This window comes from Muntiacus reevesi, chromosome 3 (assembly GCF_963930625.1).
Source record: "Muntiacus reevesi chromosome 3, mMunRee1.1, whole genome shotgun sequence".
Classification (NCBI taxonomy): Eukaryota; Metazoa; Chordata; class Mammalia; order Artiodactyla; family Cervidae; genus Muntiacus; species Muntiacus reevesi.
In genome coordinates, this window is record NC_089251.1 from 186,515,260 (window position 1) to 186,529,564 (window position 14,305).

The window sequence follows — 14,305 nt, forward strand, 5'->3', positions numbered from 1 at the left end:
ATTGGAGAATGTGATCTGTGTTACAAGGGGAATGACGAGAGAAACTGCAGAGTGATCCAGGAAGGCCTCTTAACTGCCTCGGAAATGACAATTATTTTTAAAAGGAGCTCTTGAAGGCTGAGGAGGAGCCAGTTACATGAAACACTGAGAGAAGAGACTCCAAGCAGAGGACACTGCAAACGCAAAGGTACTGACTGTACTTAACTGTCTACAGACCGCAGGCGCTGTGAGCCTGAAAGAGAACGAGTTCACATACACGTGTATCTTTGCAATGTGGCTTAGGAGCTGGCACTTGGGTCATAAGCTCAATAAGCAGTTGCTGAATTAAAGGCAGAAGGACACCTGAAAGAAAGAACTGTGGAGCTGGGAGGCTGCTAAGTGGGAAGCGGGTGGGGGAGGAACGGACTGAGAGGCTGGGGCTAGTAGATGCCACTATTCTATGTAGAATGGACAGACAACAAGGTCCTAGTGCATAGCTGGGAACTATATTCAATGTCCTGGGATAAACTATAATGAAAAAGAATATAAGAAAGGATATATATATTTGTGCAACTGAATCACTTTGCTGTATAACGTAAGTTACTAATAACACAATATTGTAAATCAACTATATTTCAATTAAAAAAAAAAGAATTGTGGGGTTGGGGAATAAATGCGGAGAAGGAACATTCTCCAGTGAAGCAATAAGAATCTTAGTCGCGTCAGCTATTCAAGTTCTCCAGCAGAATTCTATTACTTTCTTATCTCACATTCTGGTCTGTTCCATTTAGTGCTTCTAGCGTCTAACAAGGCATTACCACTTTCAGTTAAAACCCCCATGTCCTAAAGGGTAACTGTGTTCCAGGAGTCTTCACAAATACAGACATACAATACATATCTGATGTAAGGAAGGAACTATTTTGATTAAAACACACAGACCAACCCTTACTTAGCACTTCTGGTATATATTCCCTCTCCCTTTTCCTAAGCTGCATGGTCGATTTCAGCCCCAAGGTCCTAATTCATCCATATCCTAAGTTCATTTCAGGGTAGCTGGTCACAGACTAGCGACCCTGTCAGTTAACTGTAGCACAGCAAGCATTGGTTGGATAATAAAGCCATTATTCCTCTCTTTACAAAGTGAGAGTGAGGATATAATACAGATAAATTATAGTTTCAGACATTTGAAACTCTTCCCATTTAACAGGCCCCAAACAAAAAGCCTACTAAGAGTAACTTTAAAGGCACACACTCCTAATATTAACAATTAACAAATTAACAATCATCCAAGTAGGTTTACACTATGCATTGAAGTGGAATTTTTAAGATTACTGGCCAAAGATTTTCTCTAAAGATTTACACTGGCAATATGCTGCTGTGATGATGAAAAAAAAGCGTTATTCACAGATTAATATGATTTTTTTTAAATCAGTTGTGACTGTTGAACCATGTCACATCCCTTATCTCAGCTTCTCCCCCACAAACAAAAAAGAAGAGAGACCTGAATTAGGAAATCTGGCAGACTTTAAGATGAGCACACCAGGTTTGTTTCAGGAAGGTCCAATGAACTGGTGACTGTGTCTCCTACATAGCTGTGACTCCTACCACCACCCTAACCTGCCACATCCTGGGATGTGGTCAACCCACAAGCAGTTAAGGGAGGCTCATTACAACCTCACTAGGCTGCACATGCATACAAGAAACTGGAGCTATACAAGATGTTCACCAAAGCCATAAGCAGGTGAAAGAAAAAAGGTTTTGGGGCTCAACAAAAGTATTTGGCAAATTAAAAAGAAAAGGTTCTTGTTTCATAAAAGCTGCAGGTTCCTCATGAACCTAAACAGAGGTTCAAACAATGACAGAATCTATTAAGTGTTGGCCACATTCACAAACCAAATGCCCATCTTCAGATCTGCACTTTGGGGTTACACACTGGTTTTATTATCTTCATGTCTGAAAGATGGCAACATCTGACCCTGAAAAAGGGTGATGTTGAGAACACCAGGGAAATATTAACCATGTGACAGAATGAAACACCTAGCTTTTATTCTGGGCAATAGTACTGACACCTTGAAGACCTGTTGTCATAAAAGTTCCCAATACAGTCCTCAGAATATCTAAAATTAAAGGATATATACATGTGCTTGTGTGTATATGTATATATATATATGAAACAGCCAGGATCATTTCCATGCTTATTTCAATACTTTTTTAGATCTAGAATCCATGATGGCTATAGGAATTATGTTAACAATATTACATCAATACTTCCTCTATTGTGGCCAATGTACTTATTAGTACTCAATGAAATCAACAGTATCAACTAGATGTCACTCTCTTCAAAAAGGAAAACAAAAGTCACACCTCTAAACACAAACATATTTGCCAATCTGGGGGAGGGAGGGTTATAAGAACCAACTAAAACAAAAATTGCACAATAGGGAAGAATTATAAAATTTTACCCCTGAATATTGAAAGCAAAACATACTTTTAATAATGTGTTTTATATAAACTTCCATATCTTATAAAAAATATTATTTCAACTAAAACCTAAGACGTATACATTAGCCAAAAATAGGAGAGAACAGTTTGCGATTTATTATACTTAAGCAGAAATATTCATTTTCTAGTCAATAATTTCAAAGGTCCATACAGCTAAAACATTTGGACTTAGCATTAAAAAAATTAGCCACTTCAACAGCACGCTAATAAACAAAGATATATTTACCAGGTTATTCCCTGATTAGGCAGCCTCAGTATTTGGTGTCAACCTTATCATAAACAAATAATCTTGCAATCATTTGCAGTCATCCCTGAGCCACTTGTATTATCAGAGCAGAGCAGCAGTTTCAGCTACCTCTAAAATGACAAGAAAGCTCTATGAAGAGCACATTTATACTGACACAAAAACCTCAAGTCAAATGGGCTGACAATGACATCAGCAAGTTTCAAGTTTACCATCACCTATGGTCATACAAGTAAAAAATAGTGTATTCTAAAGAAAGACTAATTCTGCTCAATGAAACCATTGGGGTCTATTCCTTTTATTCAGAGTACCATACAACTAAACAAGCAGCCGAGTCCACAGGGAAATAGCATTTCAAAAGCTGCAACAGGGTGCCAGACCAGCCTTTGTTGGCCTTCCTTTTCCAAGAAACAGAGATGTCTCTTTTTACCGAGTCCATCTGCCATAAGTGATAACCAGATGTCTCTGTGACGATTCAAAATTAAAACAAAAGTCCTTCCCCCTCCCAAGACCTAAGAGCAGAGATGAGGCCACAGAAAGAGTTTCAATGTTCTAACAGCCTCTGAATGAAAGAGACAAAGCGGCTCCCCTTGAAGGTACCACCCCAGCAAGCCCCAGCCAGCATCTCTTCAGCTAACTTCGCAGAACACAGTGCTAAGTGCTTTACACTCCTGATCACAGCAACCCTGTGAGGTGGTACTAGTATTAACCCCGTTTGACAGAAAAGAAACTGGGGAATGGAGGCAGTGGAAAAACTTGCTCAAGGCCATCCCGCTAATAAGCAGCATCGCCACCACACTGAACACAGGCAGCCTGTATCCAGAGTCCCTGTAAGCGCCATACAAACCCTAGTCTCAAGAAAGTACAACAGATTTTGATCAAAACTGATTTTACAATGAAAACTACAAGTTATCAGAAGGAAGAAAGTGAATGCCTGATTCTCTGAAACCATGTCATTAATAAAAACAAATTCTGACTTCTTTTAAAACGTCCTGAGTTCTAACCTACTGAATTACAAAAAAGTGTATCATGTATCAGTGTCCATGGACAGCAGTCTACGATGGTAACGATGACAATTCAAGTACCAAGAGTCATCCACAGAGGTCCTGAGAAAACCGTCCATAAAGATTCAGTCTGATTTTCAGTATTCTTTCTTGATAGATGAATACTGCATGGTCAAAGTTGCCAGTCAAAGTTTTACGGTGCAGTTTTTGGGGGTCAAATTTTAAACAGCTTCATTATGGACTCACACATGAAGGCTGATTTGAACTGTCCCAGAATTCACCTTAGTATATTGGGGTTTTTGTTTTTTAGTATTTAGTGGGATCCCCAGCAGCATACTTCGCATTACAAAACAAGCCATTTAAACCAAATTGTGAATTTTATTGTCTATTAACTACATGAAAAGACCAGATGGGTACAATTTTTGATATGACCTGATTTCTTTCTACTAATGACACAGTTCTGAAATCTTGTTTTTTCACAACTATACAAACATACTCACTCCATTTTTCTTCTAAATCAAAGGTTGTGTCACAATACAAGAATCAAATTTGTCTACATGGCCTGGGAAGACCTCAGATAAATATACTCTTTTACCCTTTTGAAATTACTCAAAGTGACAGTCATGGGACAAGAGCAAATACTGTATCAACTCTAAGCAGTGAACCATTAGTTTTATTATTTGAATTGGTCAGAAAAAAAAGCCCTAATCAAGTTTAAGAAATTTTGTTGCTTAGAATATACAGCCAATATAAAAGTTTAATTTTAGGCATCAGGATTAGATTCCTAACTAGATTGGATGTCTAAAGGTTCCCTTCATCTACTAGATACGTCACTGAAAGGAAAGAAATAAAATATGTATATCCTTTAATTAATGTTAATCTTCAAAACACACACACACAAACATACAACAGGGTGGCAATTTACAGTCCTGATCCCCAAGAAACTTCTAATTTACCAGGCATGATGAAATCCATACACCAGTAAGTAGAGCACCAGGAAGCATGTAATAAAGGATTTAAAATTCAGATTTGTGTTTGTCACGTTCTGGTGTCATTTCCCTGCTATCTACAAGCCCACAAAACGTGCCTGATGAGAGACACCTTTAATCCAGCTTTATATACCTGACCATGGCATCAGATGTATTAAAGATACAAAAACATGCGTATAAATTGCAGGAAATCTTCATTTATTAATTCAAATACCACAATACAGCTAAACTGCCAAAGCACTACCAGTTTTGAGAACATTGTGGAAACATTCTACTATTATCAATTCTAAAATCCACTTAAACTTTATTTTTCATAGCAATAATTATTCATCACATGGGCTATGATGCAACAGAAAGAAATCAATCACTAGGTAATTATAGGCCTCCTTCACCAAAAAACAGCACTGATACCCACCTTAACTAAATTATACAGTATTTGCTGATTTTTAAATAATATGCCACATCCATGCTAAGAAAGAACACTTTCCAGAAATTTTCAGCTGTAAATTTTCTATTTATTCATTCTACTTTATAGCAAATTCTATACATTCTATATATATATATACATCTACAAAAATTTTGATATGACAATTTCCCACATATGAAAAAAAACTGTGGGATTCACTTAGTTTTGCCCTCTAATTTGGCAAAGCATAATTTCAGTCAAGTACTCAGATGCAAAACGATCTGAAAAGCTGGATGTTAAGACAAGGTTTTTAGAGTACAAATTATGAAAATCTAAGGTTCAATTAAAAACACAGAGAGGCTGTACTATATCTTTTATCTTTTTTTTTTTTTTTAAGTGACTACATCTTCAATTACAGAGTTACCACCTGGACTTCTGTAACAGCTTTTATTCCTAAAAGTTCAAATATTTTTACACGCCTTATTTCAGTACAGTCTTGATTCTCAGCATAAGGCTCTTACCTGTCATACTGTACAACCAACAGTTGTTGGTTCAGAATGAATACAGAACATCTGACATGAACACTCCATTCTCAATATAAGCAGAGGGATACAGAAGGAAAATGGAACAGACAAAGTAACATTAACGGAAGGGATACACAGGCCAAGGATATATGTTGGAAACTCCCTAAGAAACAGAAATAATACAAATAGTATAAGGAATCATTTTTGATTGGGACATGATTATTAGGTCAAGAGAGGAACCAAGACAACAGGAAATGTTGCGAGTATTGGAGCAGAGGGCAGGGAGAGCAGGGACTGTTAATAAAGGTAAAGGCTTGGGCTTAAATCCTTTTCCTCAACCACAGAAGGGGTAAAGGAAAGAGGCAGCAGCAATTAAGATCTACATGAAGTGAGTGTGACGGCAGCCCTGAGGCAGAGGGAACTCACTGAATCTCACATGAAAAGAGAACATCCCCCAGCACAACCTCACACAAGAGAGTAAGCCAAAGTCCTTGACTCACTCATCTACAGATGACAATATTAGGTTTTTCTTCTCAAGAGGTTTAAAATGCAATTTTAAGTTTCCCAATGTTTATACTTCCTGGGCTTCCCAGGTGGTGCCAGTTGTAAAGAATCTGCCTACCAATGCAAGATGCAGGTTCGATCCCTGGGTTGGGAGGATCCTCTGGAGGAGGGCATGCAACCCACTCCAGTATTCTTGCCTAGAGAATCCCATGGACAGAGGAGCCTGGCAGGGTGCAGTCCAAAGGGTTGCAAAGAGTCAGACACGACTGAGGCAACTTAACACACACACAATATTTGTATTTCGCGTCTTTGTTAAAGGTATCTGCCCACCTCTTTGCACATATATGAAATTGGTTTAACAAGAGATGCTGCACCTCAATTCCTTGAAAATACCCGAGTCAAAAACTCGATTCTGACATCAACCAATCAACAGCACAGAGCAGCAGATCATAACAGTCTCGGAGACTGATTGTGAGGGCAGAGTACCAAAGCAGGGGTTTGGGGGAGCGGGATGAAACGTTTTTGTTTAAGACAAGTCAGACTTAGGTGAAAAGTAAGAGGGGAAAAAAATTAAGGGACAAACAGAAACCGTGGTTGACATCATTGCTTCTGTGATTTATCAATTTTCTTTTCATCTTTAATCTTCAACTAAAGAGCTTTGTTCCCCCTGGACACAAAAATAATATTACTGTAGCATGCATATATGGCCATTTCAGTACGCCACAAGAAAACCTCATTTACTGACCTAGAAAGGTTTGGGAAGCATAAAACCATTAAACAGAGGCCTACGGCCTAAAGAGATGGCACAAACTGGTAAGCAACATATCAGCTGCGAATAATTCTTCCAACTACAGAGTGATGACAAAAGTCCTTTTTCGATTTAACTGTCATTTTCTCAAACTTCCCAAAAGACTGCAGATTATGCTAGAATAGCTAAACCTTCTCATATTTCTCTTTTCCAATTTTCCCAGGGAAAATGTCATTCTTTCTGCAAACAAAAAATCGCACCAAGCTTGTTTCCTTTTCTTTCCTTGAGCCAATTTTAAGTCACTCTCCTTAACCCTAAATACACAAGCCCACGCTGGTCAACTGCCAGTGTCTCTCTAGAACTGCGGGTGACAGATGCAGTCAGAGAGCTCACAGACGTGGATTGGCTGTGGTCTGAATCCCATTGCAATGAACACACTGACAGAGCCCGCAGAAGCACATCTCGGCAGAAGGAGAGAGTTTAAAAACCGTCATTTCCAATAGAAATTGCTTTTAGATTTCTTACTGGCTATTATGCTCCTACCCCGGTTCTCAACCTAGCTTAGCCCTACGTCCTACCCATTTTATCCTCCTCAGTTCCAGATCCTTCATCAAGCCTAATTCTGGTTAATACTACTATTACAAAAAAAAAAAAAAAAAAAAAAAAAAGGCGGGGGGCAGGGGAGGGAGGTGTTGCAGGCATTGCCAAAAGTAGGAACCGACCAAGGTGCTATTTGGGAGCGTTCCCGTCGCGGCCAAAGCCGCAGGAAGTTTTCTGGGAAGCAACGGACCCCTTTAGCATCTCTGCACGATCTCTCTTCCCCTGGGTGAGGGCTCCACAGAGAACGATGGGGAATCTCCCTTCTCCAGTCTTTCCCAGTGGTGGCTAACCCAGAAAATAAAAATCTCTCTTTTCTTATCCTACACTCCTCCGGATAACGTTCCCAGGCAGTGACGCCCCACCCCCACTCCGTTATCCCAAACGAGATCCCCAAATATCACCCCGTCCTCCTAAAAGCTGGACCCTCCCTCGGCCGCTGGACCAATTTCCCGCATCGGAGGTCCTCTCCCCCCCGCCCCGGCATCCGCCCCCGCACACTCCACCAGCAGCACGGCCGCGGCTCCGCACAAGCCCGCCCCGCGCCAAGACGCCCCGCAGCCGGCACTCGGGCAGCCCCGAAGCCCGCGCTACCCCCGCCCAGGGTCGCCGACCGGTTACCGTGGGAAGAGCGGGCGGCGGCAGAGGACGCGGCGGCAGCGCTGCTGCCGGTTGCGGCGGACGCGAAGGATAAGCTGGAGGATAAGGATGATGATGAGGCGAGCGCGCTCCCCAGTCTCCATGGAACTCCCGCCCCGGCCGGTTGCTAGGAGCCCCCAAGGCTCGGGCTCCGTCTTTCGTGCTTTGTTGTTCCGGGTACAGGGCGGCCGCTGCTTCCCCGCGACAATAAATAGACCAGACGCGGGGGAGCATAGAGACAACGCGCGGCGGCTAGAGCGCCGCCGGACAGGGCCCTCCGGAGTTCCTCGCTAGCCAGTCATTTCCGGCTCTCACTGCTCCCGTCACTTTCCCCCGCCCCTTCCTCCACTTTCCCTTCCTCCTTCCTGGTGTCCGGGTCGTGTCGGCCCGGCCTGCCTAAGGGCTTGACGGGGTGGGGCTCGTGGGGAAAGGTGTGCGCTGGGCTAGACTTCTTTTGCTTGATAACCGCTTGGAAAGATTTCGAAAAAACTGTGCATCCCTTGTATATTTTTAGCTAGTAGTTACACATGAGTACGTCATTTCTGGCATACAGTGTAATATAAACGGACTTTAGGTTTTTTATTTTGAGGGATGGGGGTGGAGGGGGGCAATACCTTGCCACTTCTGTTAGCCCATTCAATTCATAGAAAAGGTCCACCATTCAATATAATTAGCGAAGCTGGTCCTCAACAACTAAAAATTGTTTTCTAATTCTGACGAGTACATTTTCTGTCTTGAAAAAGTCCGACTTCGCTTTTTCGGTTAAAACGCGTTAATTTACGTGATCAAGCTCTCGTGAAGGAATGCTAATCCTAGTCCTAAAATTCAGTGATAGGATATGATAGGTAAAAGAATGGATAGATGGATGGATGGATGGATGGATGGATGGGTGGATGATAGATAATGCAGGGGGGTTAGGTCACATTTCTGTCGCCTGTCCGTTTGGTATTCCATACTCAACTTGGGTTTGCGGTCAGGACTCTGCCTTGGAAGCCGGGAGACACTTGAGAGGCTTTTAAGCCGCGTAGCCGGATCCAAGAAGGATGGGAGGAGGGAAGAGGGCGCCTGCACGCTGGGACCGGGGTGCCGGGCAGGGGCGGCGGCGGCTCTGCTCACACGGAAGCCGAAGCCGGGCGCCTGAGGACTGAGACCCTTCCGCGGCTCCGCGCCCAAGTGGTCCTGGAATGACCCGGGGGACTCCGAGAGGCGCACACTTCGCCAGTTTGAACGGCCGCGCTTGGGCCCTCGGGGCCCCTCGGGGGCCCCTTGAAGCGTGCCGCCTGCGAGAGCGAGACAGGACTAACGGTCCGGGAGCTCCAAGCAGCGGCGCGGATACCCGCCGCGCCCCCGACTCCCATTCCCAGGCCGGCCGGCGCAGGCCTCTGCTCAGAGTTGGGCTGCAGTTAGAAGCCTCTCCCTGAATGAGGCCAGTGGGCAGCTCTAATTTAATAAAAGGCCCTAAGGGGCTCATGAATACCTGGCCTCTGGTTGGTGTGCATATGGCATGAATCGTGCTAATACCACAGTCCTTTTTGAAAATGATGGGCTGACTTCTGAGGGGTTGGGGAGTAGGCAACCATTCGAGTATTTCACTACTTATGGGGTCTTCAAGGATGCCTATAGATCTTTTCCTTCCCACTTTGAATATTCAGTAAAATATGTGAGCATTTAAAGGCACTGTAGAATTATGGAACTTTGATCTGTTTCAGTTTCTATACTCATTTATTCTCTGAACAGTATTAAACAATTATAGCTTGTGTTAGGTGTAATGAAGACAGCAAGCAAGAGGCTGGGTTAGAGAGTCATGTCTGTGGAGTAGTGTGGAGATGACTTTCAGGAGGTAACCTTTCAGCTGTTACCTGAATGGGAATGAAAGGGCTCCACCGTGTACCTGGCAGAGGGAACAAGACAGGCTAGAGCTGTCTGTGTGGGAATAGTAGCCTGGATGGGGCATCATGATCAGTGCAAGGGGCAGCGGACTTGAGGCGAAGTTGACAAGAAACTAAGGCTTGACCCTTCAGTGCCTTGCAGGCCATGAATTTGGATTTTCTTTCAAATGCTGAGGGAAGTGAAAGGTTTTAAGTGGTAGAGTGGCGTGGTCTGATTTGCCAAGGAAATGGCAGGAGAAAGGCTCTATTCCAATGATCACTGCCACTGTGGATAAGTCAGCTTTACAGTAACAGTGACTAAGGTCTTTACGTGTCACCTTCCTTACAGGAGACCAGCAGTATAGCTGGTATCAAGCATGTCAGCTGCTTTGGACCCCCCTTTTGTCACAGACAGGTCAGCAGTTTGCCTCATCATAGTATTTCCTCATTCTGGAATTGGGTTTGATTTTACAGCAGGCACCATTCTCTATTGAGAAGAAAATGGCAGCCCATTACAGTATTCTTGCCTGGAAAATCTCATGGACAGAGGAGCCTGGTGGGCTACAGACCATGGGATTGAAAACAGCTGAACCTGGACAGTTGTTTAGTTAGTGACTAAACAACAATGACCATTCTCCATAGACTTGTTGAATGCTTTAGCTGAAACACCATTCTACTGACCAAGGAATTCATTTCAAGATGAAAGAAGATGAGATAAAGCCCATGGGCTTCACTAGTCTTATCATGTGCTCCATTTCCATTAGTCAAGATCCAGGTAAGGCTATAATATTATTTATTATCCAGGTGCCAGGAAAAGTTAGAATATACAATATATGTTCCAAACCAAGACTCTTTTTTTAATATATATTATTTATTTATTTATTTTAATTGGAGGCTAATTACTTTACAATATTGTGGTGGTTTTTGCCATACATTGACGTGAATCTGCCATGGATTTGCATGTGTTCCCCATCCTGAACCCCCCTCCCGCCTCCCTCCCCATCCCATCCCTCTGGGTCATCCCAGTGCACCAGCCCTGAGCACCCTGTCTCATGCATCGAACCTGGACTGGCGACCTGTTTCACAAATAATATACTTGTTTCAATGCTATTCTTGCAAATCATCCCACCCTCACCTTCTCCCACAGAGTCCAAAAGTCTGTTCTTTACATCTGTGTCTCTTTTGTTGTCTTCCATATAGGGTCATTGTTACCATCTTTCTAAATTCCACCTATATGTGTCAATATACTGTATTGGTGTTTTTCTTTCTGACTCACTTTGCTCTGTATAATAGGCTCCAGTTTCATTCACCTCGTTAGAACTGACTCAAATGCATTCTTTTAAATAGCTGAGTAATATTCCATTGTGCATACATACCACAGCTTTCTTATCCATTTGTCTGTCGATGGGCATCTAGATTGCTTCCATGTGCTGGCTATTGTAAACAGTGCTGCGATGAACACTGGGGTACACATGTCTCTTTCAGTTCTGGTTTCCTTGGTGTGTATGCCCAGCAGTGGCATTGCTGGGTCATATGGCAGTTCTATTTCCAGTTTTTTAAACAATCTCCACACTGTTCTCCATAGTGGCTGTACTAGTTTGCATTCCCACCAACAGTGTAAGAGGGTTCCTTTTTAATCCACACCCTCTCCAGCATTGCATTTATTGTTTGTAGACTTTTTGATGGCAGCCATTCTGACTGGCGTAAGATGGTACCTCATTGTGCCAAACCAAGACTCTTGATTAATACAGAAATTGACATTTAGGTTGGTAAAACAGTAAGCTTTATAAGCTGTATAAATACTGCTTAAAATGTGATATAAAAGCAAAAGCCCATGGGTAAAATGTACTGATCAGCAATGAAATAGGTATAGAAATCAAGAGGAACATTTTGAAATTTTCAGTAATCTGACATTACTGTTGCATCTAAACATGCAACTTTGCATTTATAGAAACATTTGTGTTGGGTTGGTAACAAATCTGATCATTTACCATAGTTATGCCCATTAAAGGCTCCAGTTTTATGAACTTGGCTAAAAAAAAATCAGGCTATTGGAATATGTTGACTTATCTCCCTTAGTGCTTTGGTATAGAAAAACTGTTCAGCATAGCCTTTCTGAAGAGACAAGTGGTAGTGGAATGGTACTTAAACAGCATTGTTAAGAGGAGTCCTTTCTGCCAGAATTTTAGTTATCCTACACTAGTAGAGATCAGCTGATATCTACTCTGCCAATTGAAACAACAAAAATTTCTGCCCCGTGTGAAGTCAACACACTATCTATGAATACAGTGACCAAGTAGAGCAGTGGTGTCAGGGATCCTTATTTCTCAGGATTCTTCTTGAATATCTCCCGTTATACACTTTGTACCCCAGTTGAAAGAGTAATTCCTCCCAGTTTGCCAGTTAAGTAGTGTGCAACTTAAGGGACAGAGTCTGATTCTGTAACCTGATTTTATGATGCCAGCTGTTCCCTCCCTCTGTGCTCAGATAGTGTCTATGGCAAAGACAGTGAACGGAGATCTAGGGAGATTGATGGAGTTGCCAGGTCAGTTTCCAAGAGCTAGAAACAGGAAGGGCAGAGTCCATATTCAAAGCTTATGTCTCAATGAGATTTCTGATAACAAACTAATGGATTTCCCCCAAATGACATTGACTGGCAGCCAAGTAAGTTTGAAGGTGTTGCCAGAAAGTCCTCAGCCTGGCAAAAGGCATCTACCAACCACTGTACTGCCTCAAAGACAATGTCCCATTCTCTGTCTCTAGAGGAAGATGAATTCAATTGCTGAGGCAGCCCCAGAAGATTCTTCTTACCACTCCTCTAAGGCAGAGTCTTTGAGGGTAATAGAAGAAATCTGGGCACTTTGATAGGCTCACCATCTCAGTTCTCTGCTTGTTATTCTTGTCCAACAGGATGTGATGTGATCTCACCACCATGACATGCTGTGTCTCCTTTTTGCCCTTTCTCATTAGTTTTTGTTATCCCACACCCACCTCCTTTATTGTGTACTTGTGTGTTGGGGAAAATTTATTATTCATCAGTTAGCTACATCTGGACCTGTTAAGACTGACTACATCCAAAAACTCTGAATTTGTGCTGGATATGACTTTGAGTTTTCTTCTCCCACTGGGTAGGAATTGAGTACATTTTCAATTTCTTATGAGATTATCACATTATGTCAGGAGAAACTATAAATATGGAGAAAACTCTGTGTGTATGTGTGTGTGTGTGTGTGTTGTACAGCAAAGGGTGATGTGAAGAGAACGTTTATTGTTCTGTCAACCCAGAACTGATCTTTTCTTGTGGGAAGAGTACTCTTTCTTTCTATTTGGGGCAACAACTTCTAGTCTTTACCTACCTCCAATCTAATGAAAGTCCAAATGGGAGGTACAGTAGCCACAGTGGTTGACAGAGTGGTGGGTTTCTGAGCTGAAGTAGGACGATTATATAATAATTATATAATAACTGTACTGTGATTGAGTTATGACTCTTAGTTCCAAATTCACCCTGTGTGCCTGTTCTATGAAGGTGGGTCTTGACCCAGTAAATATTCTTCTTTTGTTAACTATCACAGTGTTAAGCTTTGTCAGTAGAAGAAGTGCTGGAGTGACATTGAAGAAGGAAAAAATTTTGCTTCCCTGCCAGGCGCCTGAAGCATGGGAGACTTTTCTAGAATCCACCTCTGGCAGCACAGTGGCCTCCCCAGCTCCTCTCAGGGGTCTGAAGGACAGTCAAGGGTGAAGGAAAATCTTCTAAGTGGACATAATTTGAATAGTACATTTGTTTATCTGCCATGTCTGGTGTGAGAAATGACCAGAATGGGCAGTTACTAATGGTTTTTTAGATGGAATGGGACTGGAAGATTGGAGATGAGGAAGTATGGGGAAGAAGTATTGAATATGGATGGATTTCTCTGAATGGGTGCAGACTGTGAAGATATTTGTGTCTTATTTGAATGTACACTAAGGGTACCCACTGTAGAGGAGACTGTCAATAATCAGGTGGCACACTCTGGATTTGCCCAGCCATCTCAGAGCTCACTCTGTGGGCTTGTGGATAGAGTGATCGTGGCGGTAGGGATGCAGGCTGTGCTTGTGCTCGGCAACCTGGATTTTCCCATGGTAAGGCTCATCTTGCTGACACTGGTGCCAAATGCCTAATTTGTCAAGAGCAGAAAAACAACACTGAGTCTCTGATATGGCCCTGGTCCCCAGGGTGATGAAACAGCCATCTGGCAGGTTGATTACATTGGACCTCTTCCATCATTGAGAGAGCAAAGATTCGTCCTCATTAGAATAATGAC

General features: G+C 42.5%; 1 protein-coding gene across 2 annotated transcripts in view; it reads right to left on the reverse strand.

Moving 5' to 3' along the window:
- TBPL1 (TATA-box binding protein like 1) overlaps window positions 1-8,354 on the reverse strand; it is a 37,295-nt gene extending 28,941 nt beyond the window's left edge. Inside the window, exon 1 of one of the 2 annotated variants that reach the window (XM_065931316.1) lies at window positions 2,708-2,727. The gene's annotated coding sequence lies outside the window, so the exon portion shown is untranslated. Of the gene's footprint in view, window positions 1-2,707; window positions 2,728-8,118 lie in introns of those variants that run through there. The other variant, XM_065931315.1, reaches the window with a different exon arrangement.
- Between the last annotated feature and the right edge of the window lie 5,951 nt (window positions 8,355-14,305).